The sequence below is a fragment of the Trachurus japonicus genome, chromosome 8 (genome assembly GCF_045865225.1).
Source record: "Trachurus japonicus isolate A0001 chromosome 8, Traja_1.0".
NCBI classification, from domain to species: Eukaryota; Metazoa; Chordata; class Actinopteri; order Carangiformes; family Carangidae; genus Trachurus; species Trachurus japonicus.
In genome coordinates this window covers 16,426,909-16,440,407 of record NC_140914.1, presented here as the reverse complement: position 1 = coordinate 16,440,407, position 13,499 = coordinate 16,426,909, and the positions used below count along the sequence as shown (strand labels likewise).

The 13,499-nt window shown below is 45.7% G+C and overlaps 1 long non-coding RNA gene and 1 pseudogene across 2 annotated transcripts in view; both read right to left on the bottom strand.

The window, feature by feature from the left end:
- The window catches only part of LOC146982955 (nuclear GTPase SLIP-GC-like), a 134,287-nt pseudogene that overhangs the window by 107,704 nt on the left and 13,084 nt on the right, over positions 1 to 13,499 (bottom strand). The gene's annotated exons all lie outside the window — the stretch shown is intronic.
- On the bottom strand, positions 7,921 to 11,394 carry LOC146982956 (uncharacterized). Its single transcript, XR_015036285.1, has 3 exons — positions 11,350 to 11,394; positions 9,379 to 9,460; positions 7,921 to 8,034 (listed from the first exon to the last, which is right to left on the bottom strand). It is a non-coding gene; the product is annotated as an uncharacterized LOC146982956 (long non-coding RNA).

The following is a 13,499-nucleotide window of genomic DNA, read 5'->3' as shown; positions in this document are numbered from 1 at the left end:
CAAGAAAAGGAAAAAAAAAAAAGGGGCAGAAACAAAACAGCAGCGTCTAGTCCAGTATTTTCTAACTTTGTTCCACACTGTAGGCAGTTTTCCCATTGGACGGCATGGAGGAGGAGATGCAAGAGCTAAGAGAGTTGGTTTTGCAGCTTAGGGCGGACAACGAGCGGCTTCGTCGGGAGGGCGCTGCTTCCCCGGCGGGCTCTGGTGGGGCTTCTTCGGCCTCCCCTGGTCCGGCTGCCCCAACTGCAGGCGCCACAGCTGCAGTCACAGAGCGGCTGGTAGTGATCCCCAGAGACCGTAGGTGCCCCCTGTTTAACGGTAAGACTGGCATTAGTGTTACTGAGTGGGTGGAAGAGATTCAGGCGTGCATGCGTGCCCGCCACTTGTCCACGGGTGACCAGGCTTTCTTCATATTTGACCACCTCGAGGGGGAGGCGAGGGAAGAAATTAAGTATCGCACCAGTGCTGAGAGAAGTGACCCCACCAAAGTCCTTGCAATCTTGAAAGAATTGTATGGTTGTGCTAAATCATATGTAACCTTGCAACAGGCCTTCTTTTTCAGGAAACAGCAGGAGGGGGAAACATTGTTGGAATTCTCGTTGGCGCTGATGGCTCTCATGGAGCAGGTGAAACAACGTGCACCTGATGGGTTGCTAAATTCAGAGGTCCTGCTTCGTGATCAGTTTGTAGAACACGTCTTGGACAGCGCTCTTCGCCGGGAGCTGAAACAGCTTGTTCGCCGCCAACCCACGGCTACATTGTTGGAGGTACGTGCGGAAGGTATGCGGTGGGAGAGGGAGGGGTTCCCGGGGGGTACAAGGGAACGCAGTCACTCCCTTCCATCCATGTATGGCCTGCAGTACGGGGTGCGGGGCAGTCCTCGGCCAGCTCTTCCTGCGTCCCCACAGGGCTCGGAGCTTGGTGAGTTGAAAGAGCTGTTGAGGCGTCAGCAGGAACAGCTCGATCAACTCACCCGTACTCTCGCTTCTATGCAGACTTCCGGTCCACCAGCTCGACCCCATCGACATGGCCCTGTGATCTGCCTTCGTTGCCGTCAGCCTGGCCACTTTTCCAGGGACTTCGAAGTTGAACGGGCTCGGGCCAACCCTGTTGCTGGCCTGCCTTCTACCGCAGGCAGGGCCACCTCTTCTCGCCATTCGGAAAACTAGCACCCACTGGGCTGTCGAGCCACAGTTCAGATGGGGAGTTAGCAGGCTCACAGGTAGCAGCTGCAACCAGGTTAATGGCGTCTTGTCCAAATATTGATGTTGTCATGAGTGGAGTAACTGTTTCATGTTTGGTGGACACAGGGTCAATGGTGTCCACAATCAGAGAGAGCTTCTTTCTTGAGCACTTCGCATCTGGGGGGAGTGATCGCCTCCAGTCATGCCATTGGTTGCAGCTTCGGGCCGCTAATGGTCTTGCCATTCCCTACCTTGGTTACCTGGAACTAGATGTCATCCTTTGTGGTAAGAAGATCCCTCGTTGTGGTATTCTGGTGGTGAAGGACCCTGTCAGCGCTGAAGCCTCGGTTCCTGGGATTCTTGGGATGAATATCATTCGCCGCTGTTACAAAGAACTATTTGGGTCACATGGCCTTTCTTTTTTTGACTTACCTGCAGTCACACAGTCTCCTGGTCCTGTCATTGAGGCCTTGCAGCAATGTCATCAGATCACTACTCGGCGCAATGTTCCATCCACCGGTGAGGCCAGAGTCCGAGGCCCCCAGGTGGTGCGAGTTCCCGGTGGTGTTATGAAGATGGTGGCTAGCACTTGCCCTGAACAGTTTTCTGGTCAGTCCTTGCTTTTTGAGCCCCCAGCATCTGGCTTGCCAGCTGGGTTGCTGGCTTCCCCTTGTTTCGTTCAGGTGGTACAAGGTACAGCCTACATCCCCGTGGTTAATGTGGGAACCAACGAGGTTATCCTTTATCCACGAACCTGCCTTGGTATTCTGAGTCCAGCTGAGGTGGTCAGTCTTCCTCCAGGAGTCACGGAGGTGAGGTCCTCCGCCACTGTTTCTTCTCAGGGGGCTGCCGTTTCAGAACAGGGTCAGGTCGAAGAAATTGATTTGTCTGCATTGGCAGAACCAGAACAGATGCAGGTCCGGTCCTTGTTGCAGAGGTTTAGTTCAGTTTTCTCTGCCCACGAAGGTGACTTGGGTTGCACGAACCTGGTTTCTCACGACATTCCTCTGCTGGACGATGTCCCGGTTCGGCAAAGATACCGACGCATTCCACCATCTGAGTATGAGGCAGTCAAGACTCACATCAACCAGCTACTTGAAGCCCAGGTGATAAGGGAAAGCAGTAGCCCTTACGCTTCCCCAATCGTCCTGGTGCGCAAGAAGGACGGCAGCCTACGTATGTGCGTCGACTATCGCCAGCTTAACGCAAAGACCCGTAAGGACGCTTTTCCCTTACCTCGCATTGAGGAGAGTCTTGACGCGCTGTCTGGGGCTCAGTGGTTTTCCACTCTCGATCTGGCGAGCGGTTATAATCAAGTACCAGTCTCGGAGCATGATAAACAGAAAACCGCCTTTTGCACGCCGTTCGGGCTCTTTGAGTGGAATCGCATGCCGTTCGGCTTGTGCAATGCACCAAGCACATTTCAGCGCCTCATGCAGAGAATGTTTGGGGACCAGCAGTGTGAATCTCTTTTGTTGTATTTGGACGACATCATTGTGTTCTCGTCCTCAGTTTCCCAGCATGTCCAACGGCTGGAGGTGGTTCTGGACCGGCTCCAGAAGGAAGGTCTTAAGGTCAAGCTTTCAAAATGTTCTTTCTTTCAACGAAAGGTTGGATACTTGGGTCATGTCATCTCTGACCAGGGTGTTGCCACCGATCCCACAAAAATCGAGGCTGTAGCCAAGTGGCCACGTCCCAGCCAGGTGTCAGAGCTGCGCTCATTTCTGGGCTTTGCCAGTTATTACCGGCGTTTTGTTGAGGGCTTTGCCGGGCTAGCCGGCCCTTTGCACAAGTTGGTGGCTAAGTTGGCTGGCACGAAGTCCAAGAAGGGGTCCGGGCAGCAGTTCGGGGCTGCGTGGACCCCGCAGTGTGAAGAGAGCTTTGAGGCGCTGAAGTCTAAGTTAACCTCTGCACCGGTACTTGCGTTTGCGGATTTCTCACGTCCTTTCATTTTGGAGACAGACGCCAGCCACAGTGGGCTTGGGGCGGTTTTGTCCCAAGAGACTGAAGGTGGGATTCGGCCGATAGCATATGCTAGTCGGGGCCTTCGACCAACAGAGCAGAACATGGTCAATTATAGCTCAATGAAATTGGAGTTTCTTGCTTTAAAATGGGCCATGACCGAGAAATTTCGTGAATACCTTTTGGGGCACCGGTGCATGGTTTTCACGGATAACAATCCCTTGAGCTATCTCCAGTCAGCCAAGTTAGGTGCAGCTGAACATCGCTGGGCTGCCCAACTTGCAGCATTTGACTTCGAGATCAAGTATCGATCCGGTCGCAGCAATAAGAACGCTGATGCTCTCTCCCGGCAGCCCATCTCCAGCGTTAGTTTGGCAGAGCAAGTCTTGCTTAGTACCTCGGTCCCTGTTGCTCTTCAGTCAGCTCCTCGTCCTAGCTTGGTGGCCGCAACTCAGGCGGTGGTATCGGTTTTTCACCCTCACTCTTTTCCCGACATCCGTGCTTTGCAAGAGGCTGACCCCCTCCTGAAGGACATCTTGGTGCATTGGAGAAGGCGGATTAAGCCTACACCAGCGGAGAAACAGCAGCTCACCAAGTTGTCTTTGGCCCTGTTAAAACAATGGGACCGTCTTGTGGAGAAAGAAGGTGTGCTGTACCGCCGGATCCATCGTCCAGATGGGGGCGAGGAAATCCTCCAGCTTGTTTTGCCATCTGTCCTCAAGGAGGACATCTTGACACAGCTGCATCAGGAACACGGCCATCAGGGTGTAGAGCGTACCACTGAGCTTGTGCGACAGCGTTGTTATTGGCCAGGAATGACGTCCGACATCAACCTGTGGGTTCGAAGGTGTGAGCGTTGCCAGGTGGCAAAGGACACCAGACCAGTGTCTGGTGGCTTCATGGGACATTTGTTAGCATCACGGCCAAACGAGATCGTGGCCATGGACTTCACCCTGTTGGAGCCCTCCCAAGGTGGTGTGGAAAATGTTTTGGTGATAACTGATGTGTTTAGCAAGTACACGGTTGCCATCCCAACTCGTGATCAGAGGGCATCCACCGTTGCCCAGGTCCTCCTGAATGAGTGGTTCTTCAGGTTTGGCGTCCCAGGCCGCATTCACTCCGATCAGGGCAGGAGTTTCGAGAGCGCATTGATCCAACAGCTCTGTAACTTGTATGGGGTCAGCAAGTCACGTACTACTCCGTACCATCCGGCTGGCAATGGGCAGTGTGAGCGGTTTAATAGAACGCTCCACAACCTCTTGCGCACCTTACCAGCATCACGGAAACGTGACTGGGTTTCTTGTCTTCCCCATGTACTCTTTTGTTACAATACCACGCCTCATCAGGGTACTGGAGAGTCACCATTTCTTTTGATGTTTGGTCGTGAACCCCGGCTTCCCATCGATTTTCTCCTGGGTCGTGTCCAGGACCCAGTGCCGGGGGAGATTCAGGACTGGCTTGTCGAGCACCAGGCCAGACTTGAGGTGGCTTTTGGCAATGCTCGGGAACGATTGTTGGTGGCTGCTGAACGTCGTAAAGATCGTCATGATCAAGGGGTACGTGATGCTCCGCTGCAGGTGGGCCAGCTGGTTTACCTTCGTGATCATAGCGCTAAGGGTCGCCACAAAATCCAGGACATCTGGGCCCCTGTTGTTTACCAGGTCCTGAGAGCTCCCTCTGGTGGTGGGCCTGTTTATACCATCGCCCCAGTGGACAACTTGCAGAGGACCAGAAATGTGCACCGTGATCAGCTCAAGGCCCAGGTTGGGCCCGCACCAGTTCCACATGTCCATCTGTCTTCCCCTCCACCAACCTCCGAGGCTTCGGATGACTCTCTTGGGGAGGATCTATGGGTCCTGGTTCCTGGCTCCCCAGCACCATCGGCCTCTGCAGCCTCAGGGTTGCCCAGGTCCACAAGGCCTCAGGGCGTAGCCTTGGTGGACAGCCGGCCAGTTGCTGAGGCCCCTGCAGCGGTTCCCTCTTCTCTGAGGCAAGAATCCGCCACTGCACCATCAGTTCCCCGCCGTACCCCTCGTTCGACAGCTGGGCAGCACTCAAACGTTTATCATCTTCCTCGGCCGGTGAGTAATGAGACCAACGGTGCCATTGGACTCCTGGGGCCTGTGGCAAATGCACAGTCAGCAGTCTTTCGGCCTTGGTGTTAGCGTGTTGAGAGCTTTATCGTCGGGGCGACGATACAAAACTAGGGGGTAGAATGTGGCAGGATGGTCTTTCCCTTCCCATCCCTTCCCCCCTCCTCCTTGCTCCATCCACCGCAGGTGTTGATGGGCGCGCTGATTGATGGGCGGCGCTGCAAACTTTCTAATACTGGTCTGGTCACACCTGCAGCCCCTCTTCCTTTTCGTCTCTGCTCGTCTCCGTGGTGGCTGTGGCCTGGCGTGGCAGAGCCGGAGCAGGCATTATAGCCTTTTGGTGTTTGAGTGTGGGAAGCTCTGTTTGCCGTGGTGGATCATTGTGGCGCACGTCTCCTCTGGTATAACTACAGTGTGGCTGGCGGCTGTTGCCGGGGGGGGCCGAGTTGCCCCGCTGGAGGCCGTCTGTGTGTGGTGGTGGCTTCTCTTGCTGAATCAGGCAGAAGCCGTGCGTTTACCCTTCCTGGTCGGCTGTGACGCTGCGCCGGCGAGGTCCCTTCAATCAATTATCGCCACGGCTCCTTGGACGGCGCTGCTGTTTTGTATGAGTATTTAACTCTGCCTTATTGGACTGTTCTGTGGCTTCGGGGCTCTCCCGAGCCTGCCTAGTGACCAAGACCGGCTCTGCGCCGAGCGTCTCATTCCAGTCTCAGGCATTTTAGTTAATTTCTTAATAATTCCCACTATTATAAAACAGGACTTATTTTGTTAATTTTGTTTAGTTTAATTAATATTGAATTATTGTTTTGTTATTGTTTTCTTGTTTAAAACATATTGCTTGATTTTGGTATTTTGTTAATGTCTTTGGAATCTTGATTTATTGTGTTTATTTATTTGCAATACATTGTTTGTGTGTGTGATATTTTATTGCTGCGCTCAGCTGTGTGGCCTGTTTATTTATTTTCTCTTTTTCTTTGTGGACAGGTGCTGTGGGCCAAGCGGCGACCCAATCCCTGGTGGTGGTATTTTCTTCACGAATCCCCTTGTGTGTGTGTGCAGTGCCACGGGTGTTTTTGGTTAGTAATCCCTCCCTTGATTTGATTTAGGTCCGCCGTGATGAGCCCCAGCCCTGTTCACCCCCTCCTCTCGGCCCCAGCTGGAGTGTTTATGCAGCCTTATTGATTGATGCATTTCATTTATTAATTGTGAGAAATAAAAAGAAAACTATTTTTATACTTCTCTAAAAACGTCTCTGCCAGTGGTGTTCGAACCTGTAGCCTGTAGTACATCTAACTGTTATTTACAACACATAACTATCTCCTGGGGCGAAACTCCCCAGGTGGCGTTGTCGTCAGACCCACTTACAGCCTTCATCTCGCCACACAACCATAAACGATGATCCGGTGGCGTTATTCCCATGACCCGCCGGGCAGCGTCCGGGAAACCGAAACTAGGAAATGCTGGGTGAGTCGACTACTAAATAATAATATCATAATAACTATAAAGACAAAACGATATATTTATTGAAAATTGACCCATTAACAAGTGTGAGTAACGTAGATTCATCCACATTAATATGAGACTTTTTTATAACCAAAAGCAAACTCCTCTGGGTCTCTTTACCTGTTTTATGATGTTCCTCTCATTATTGTAAATCCTATCTTTATGTTGAATGTTTGTCTCTTGGAGGACCACTTGACAAGCCCTTAGGGTTTTTTTGGTTTCTCCTGCACATTTGTTTTATCTATTCTATATATTGTATGCTTTTTTGTTGTTGTTCTACTCTTATCATGCTGTTTTATATGTATTTTTTTTTCTCATGTGCTAATAAATAAATCAAATCAAATCAATTAACAGAATATGATATCTCACCTTTGTCTCTTGTGCCACTGGAGGACTGACCATCCTGAGGATGAACAAAAACAAGCTATTTGATCATTTAGACAGTGTTGGATCATACAATTATATTCACACTTTGTCCTTTTATAGAGCTCTGAACACACATTAACAGTCAGTGATATTTTCATGTGTCCCCATCTGATCTGGGATGATTCTGACAAAGCAGAGTCCAGAAAAGGTCTAACAAGTGATTAGTATTCATCATCAGCATTTTCTCAGTCAACAACATTTTGATGCAGTGAAACAATTGTTCAGTCATGACTTCCTCTTCATTTCCTTAAATTCATGTGCATGAGAACAGATGAAAGTTCACCCGCTACCTTATATGACTATAAAATTCTGTTATTTTTAGCTGAGTAAAATTACCTCCTTCTACACGCTTCTGTTGACATGGCAGATTGTAACAAGTAAATATTTAGAAGTCACTGAGAATAAAATCTGTTTAATTTCAACAAATGTCTTAAATTAAATCAAATTATAAGGATCTGTATTCAACTTACACAAGGAGGAGAGGAAACCGCTGTTTCTTGAAGAAGTGTTGCCTGTTGCTCTGCCTGGGGATAATTGTTAATCATTCTCAATCAATGACAATAAAATTCATGGAATTAACTAGAATTTTATAAAAGAAATCTTCTTTCATAAAATTCCATGAATTTTAACCATCATCAGGATATGAAACAGCAGTTCATTCTCTTATAACTGTAACAACATGAATGCACATAAATTAAATTAAAGATAAAACAAACAACCTTTGACAAGGATCTTTACAGTGCAGAAACTTACCTGTAACAACTTGAGTTTCTTCTTTAATACTACCCTTAATCCCACTTTGATGTTCAACATACCAAGGTCTTGAACATCAAGACAGTATAGAACTTTCTTATCAATGCGTTCATCTGTGATTTAAAAAAAAAAAATCCCATAAATAACAGTCATGCAAACACAAGTGTTAATTAAATGTACAAGACTGTTACATAGTGAGTGAACTACTTAAACAACTTAAAGAACATGTCGGGTTCAACAGTAGTTAAATGTATTTGTCACTTTTCAATCTTAATTGTAATACTTTTTGTTCCTGTTCTTTAAAATCTATTTTATTTAATTTTTTTTATCTATGTCCTTTGATGTTTACTGCTTTTTGACTTGAAGTTTATCATGGAACAAGTAAAAAAAACACTACAGTTGTGATTAGGCTACTAAGAATTTTAAAATGCATGACAATTTTATTTCTGTATTTTACTTTTATTGTTATTTGTTCATACAGCCATTTGTGTATTTCTACATTTACATCACTTCATTTAGGAACTGGTTGTATGAGAGTATTTAGATGTATTTCTGAATACAAAATAAATAAATACATTTTACAGTATGTTTAAAGCAGATAACAGCGGCACGGCCGTTTCGGCTAATGCTGTGTTCAAGGCAGGCTTTTGAAACCGTAAGTTACAGCTTCAAGTCACAACTACGACTTGGTAGCGTTCCAGGTAACCCGTAGCTCGTGTTTTTACCGTCCTGTTGTCTGTGAAAGTTCCCTATAACGGCCACTCGTAACTTCCGACCCGTGAACTCGTACCAGATCGAACTGGTATGACTTCACAGGAAGGAAAAACACAAAGTACGAGTTTCCTTGAACGCACCATGAGTTAGCAGCCCCCGCCCTTGTCAGGCATCAATTGGTCCTCGTGCTACGTCACCACATTCACGCGCATCCCTTGGCTGCACAGACAGCCCTTCATGCCGTTCTCTCTCCTCATTGGATAACACTTGTATCCCACAAGGAAAATTTTCTCCTCGGGTTACAGCAGAGCAGAGTGACGGAGAGACTCGTGTTTAGGCTGAAATACTTCATGTAAGTGATTGCTGACGGAAAATAGGACTATTTAGGACTTATATTAACAAAAACATTCCACTGATATCTGCTTTAACATTTCAGGCTCCCTGAGCTAAAAGCGGTTGTGTGAGGTTAATTCAGTTCATTTCTCATCTCTCATTTTGTTATTTTCCGTTTTGTATTTGTAACCTTTGAATCTTGATTTCAGTGCTACTTGTGCTGAGATTCATATTTTTTAAAAATCTAGCATCTTTCATTGCAAGTACTTTCAAACATAATGATCCCAGAGTCAAGAACAACAGAATGTGTCAACAAGTCAATGTAAAATGTAGCCTGGATTTACTTCGGCACAAAGACAGACTATAATTAGACATTTCTACATTAGCATAGCCACATGGTAAAATCTTACCTTTAAATGTCTCTATCAACTCACTGAGACCCCATTCAGTTAATTTGCGATAAACAAACTCGTCCATGTTGAAGAACAGAAACTGAAAGTTAAAGAACATACAGGAACAATGTTATGCATGATCATGATGGACATTTGTGAGATAATTAAAATGAATAATTATTATTATAATTATTATATGAACTTCAGACACAGCTTCCATAAAGACAATTAAATACACATCGTATATTACACACGCACATACACACACCCCCGACCCAGCCTATAGAATCTATAAGGAAACATGAGAATTATGTTGAACCGAAGGGAGGAAATGCCATAATCCTCCAATCATTCATCATGCAGAAGCCCAGTGTCCAGGCCCATCTATTGCTCCATTCACTCCCAAAGACACTGAGTGTCCACAGAGGGGGCAAGACTTACATATTTATCCAATCACCATCTAGTTTCGCTGCAATGAAAAAACTATTTTGTGCAGCCCCATTAAAGTCCTTGGACGCTGAGCGTCAACAGATATAATCCACTGAGAAGAAAATCGTGTCAGTCCACCTGTAATAAGTAGTTGTGATTCTGAACAAATTGAACTTGTTCTAGCGCATTTTTAGTCAGTGGAATGTTTGATTATATATACACATTTTAGAGGAATCAGAGCTTCCTTTGCAATCTTAGAGCAATCGCCTCTGATTCAGATAGGTTAAGGTTCAGGGGTTAGTTTCTGGGATATATCTACACTGGGAAAATATTCAGTGTAGAAAGAGAAATTACAACATAGAGATAAACAGCACAACAGACATCTCTACTCGCTATGCAATGCATGGAAGTTTGTGCACTCATATTTTGTCGGCTCCTCTTTAACACACAAACATGTCTCCACTGGTGTTTGATCTACACTAAACCCTTTATCCTATTCAGTCTCCACCTCTCACCTGCCTTCTCTCCTTCCTCCTATTATATTATGAACAAAATGATCCATGTCCAAGGGCAGATACTGAAAGCTAAACAAATAAAGTATCTTAGGCTTTAGTGCTTGATATTGGTCAGTGTTCCACTAAAAGTATTTTTTTTGTCGGTAATGCTGTAGAGTACAAGTGATGAATACATACAGTATATGTTATAAGCATTTCACTGCACCAGAAAAGTGAAAAGTACTTTCACTGGGGGAAGGAACAAAACAAAAAAGGCTTTGGTGCTCCCTTGACATTTTGCACCCTAAGCAACCACCAATGTGACCTACGCCATTTTCTTCCCTCAGGCATAAGTTCAGGGATTTAACATGCAAAAGAGTGGGTGAAATCCACAAACTGTAAACACAACTCATTTATCAGTGTACTGTAGCTGCTCTTACATTCTTGACTTCACTGAACCCTTTGTTTTACTACGTCGCCAGTCTCTGCAGCAATAAATAATTATGGTACATTGCAAGAACTTATGAATACATTTGTAATTGTTACTCAGAACTAACTAACAATAAACAGATAACAGTTAAAACATATTAGATGTAGCCCATCGATCCACAGCATGTCCGCCCCTTAAATGTCCATGAGTTGAGTCATCCACTAACTTTCTGCCGTTCCTAGTGTGTTTACACCTTAAGAGCAATTAATGGTTGAATAAACACAGAGGATATTTATTGGTGGAAAGAAAACCGCAATGGGCTGAAGCTCACTATAAATCTAAAGCAGATTCAAGTGATAACTCTGTAGGTTCATCACAGTTATTTGATACATCGTTATTTGAAAATTGATTTTAGCACCTTGAGGATCTGAATATTTATTTTCACTAAAATGCAATAATCCATCCTGTCTCAGCTGATAAAACCACGCAAGCAACGTCTACTCCAGCTCTGCAGGCTTCCTGGGTCAAGGATCACATCAACTGCTGAATGTGTTCAGTTATTTCAAAAAGAAGTCAGGTGGGTTGTACAGAAGTATTAAAATGTAAAATGAAATGCATTGAAGCGTGTGTACTCACAGTTCGTCTGCTCCTCTTTACCACACAAACATGTCTCCACTGGTGTTTGATCTACACTGAACCCTTTGTCTTATTCAGTCTCCACCTCCACCTTCTCTCCTCCCCGCCCACTGAGCAGGTGTGGCAATTGAACAAAGTAATAGATACTTCAGAAGAAACGCGTGATTCGCTGTTTTTAACCTTTGTTAATAAATACATTTGTCAATCGGCTCTAGAGTGCGCTGGGAGTTTTTCACTTCTATTCATCCTGCACCAGCTGGCACCTAGGAGAAGTGCATGGGACTTACATTTGTAGGCTACACGGTTACTAAGATACAAAGTACAGTGATGATGAACCAAAACTTTGACAATCAAGATTTTAAAAAAAAACAACCATAAAATATTATTGTTCAGTGTACAGATAAGTTGAAGCAATTAAACACAACAACAGAAATTGAGTCAGGCGAGTTGAGGAACAAAGGGCAGGGTGGCAACAAACCAAAAAATGAAAATGTCACTCCAACAGTTGAAAGAGGAACATAACACAATGGTCTCTTTGATATACAATTAAAACATTTACATGTGGTGATGAAAGGGAAGTATGACAATAACAAAAATAACCTTTATTACTCAGATCTCAGAATTACTGAACTGGTGTCAGTGCAGATGAGTTAACATTCTATAGCATCAAAAAACCTGAGTTAACATCCAGAGCTAACTTTCACAGATGTCACACTAATTAACATAGAGAGGCACATCCACATGATCACCTGATATCCTCTAAGACAGGGGTGTCAAACTCAATCACATAAGGGGCCAAAATTTTAAAAACGCAAAGTATGTCATGGGCCAAACTGACATTTATTCTACAGACTAAAAGTCAGAAATACTGTATGAATTTTAACATCCTGTGTACTGTAAATATTCTCAATAAAAATAAAATAAAATAAAATAAGAATGTAATGAATGTGAATAAAAATAACTTTGTTTTTCAATATTGATGCCTTCAAGCAAATGAATAATCTGGTGAAAACTGTATTATGATTTCAGAAAAGGGTGTAAATAAATAACAGAACAAACAAATGTATTTAGCCTAATCTTCTCTCCTGTGCCATTTTGTCCATGCCAGATACTATTATTTGGCATCTTTTCTTGGCTACAGGTTCATGTTTGGGGTTCGGTCCTGGGCCGAGAGCAGGTGTGCATCAGTCGATTTCTTCTCAACAGAGCAGCAGATAGGGCTTGGTGCATGTCGATTTATTGCTTGGTTATTGTTATGATTAGATGTTATTACATGTTTGACCGCTAGGCGGCAGTACGGGTTAGTAGTCAGCTTACCGTACCATATAACGGAGTAGAGCAAGACTGCATGAAGCCACATGTATGTTGTTGAGAATGTGAGACATTAAACTAAGTTACTTGCTATCAACACGGCCTCATCCTTGGAACACGAACATGACATGGTACCAGGAGTAAACTCGAATGGGCGACATGGATTTAAAATCACCGGAAAGTTTGAAACTGACGGGGAATGTCGACGAGAACTGGCGCACCTTCAAACAGCGGTTTCACCTTTATGTTGCTGCTAAGGGACTCGAGGCTAAGCCAGAGGCAAGAAAGGTAGCGCTGCTGCTAACAATAGCAGGGCCACAGGCCATAGAAGTATTTAACACGTTCGTGTTTGACAGTCCTGAAGATAATGAAAAGTTGGATGTAGTGCTTAGCAAGTTTGATACTCACTGTTCTCCGAAGAAGAACGAGACGTACGAGAGGTACGTGTTTCGGTCTCGTGCACAGCGGCAGCATGAGCCCTTCGATAGCTTCCTGACGGACTTGCGGCTAAAGGCGCAGTCCTGCAACTTCGCAATGCTAAAGGACTCCATGATACGGGACCAGATTGTCTACGGCGTGGCGGATAAAAAGGTCAGAGAGAGGCTACTACGGGAGATGGAGCTGACGCTGGCAGGAGCCATTAAGATCTGCCAGGCCAGTGAGCTGTCCCAAAGGCACGTGAGGACGTTCAGCGAGATGTCTGCAGTCGCCTCGGCACAGAGCGACAGCGCGGCAGCGGTTGGAGCAGTGTCGTATCAGTGGAGACGGCGCACACAGACCCGGCCTGCACAGCAGGAGGACGTGATGATAAACTGCAAGCGCTGCGGCTCACAGCACAA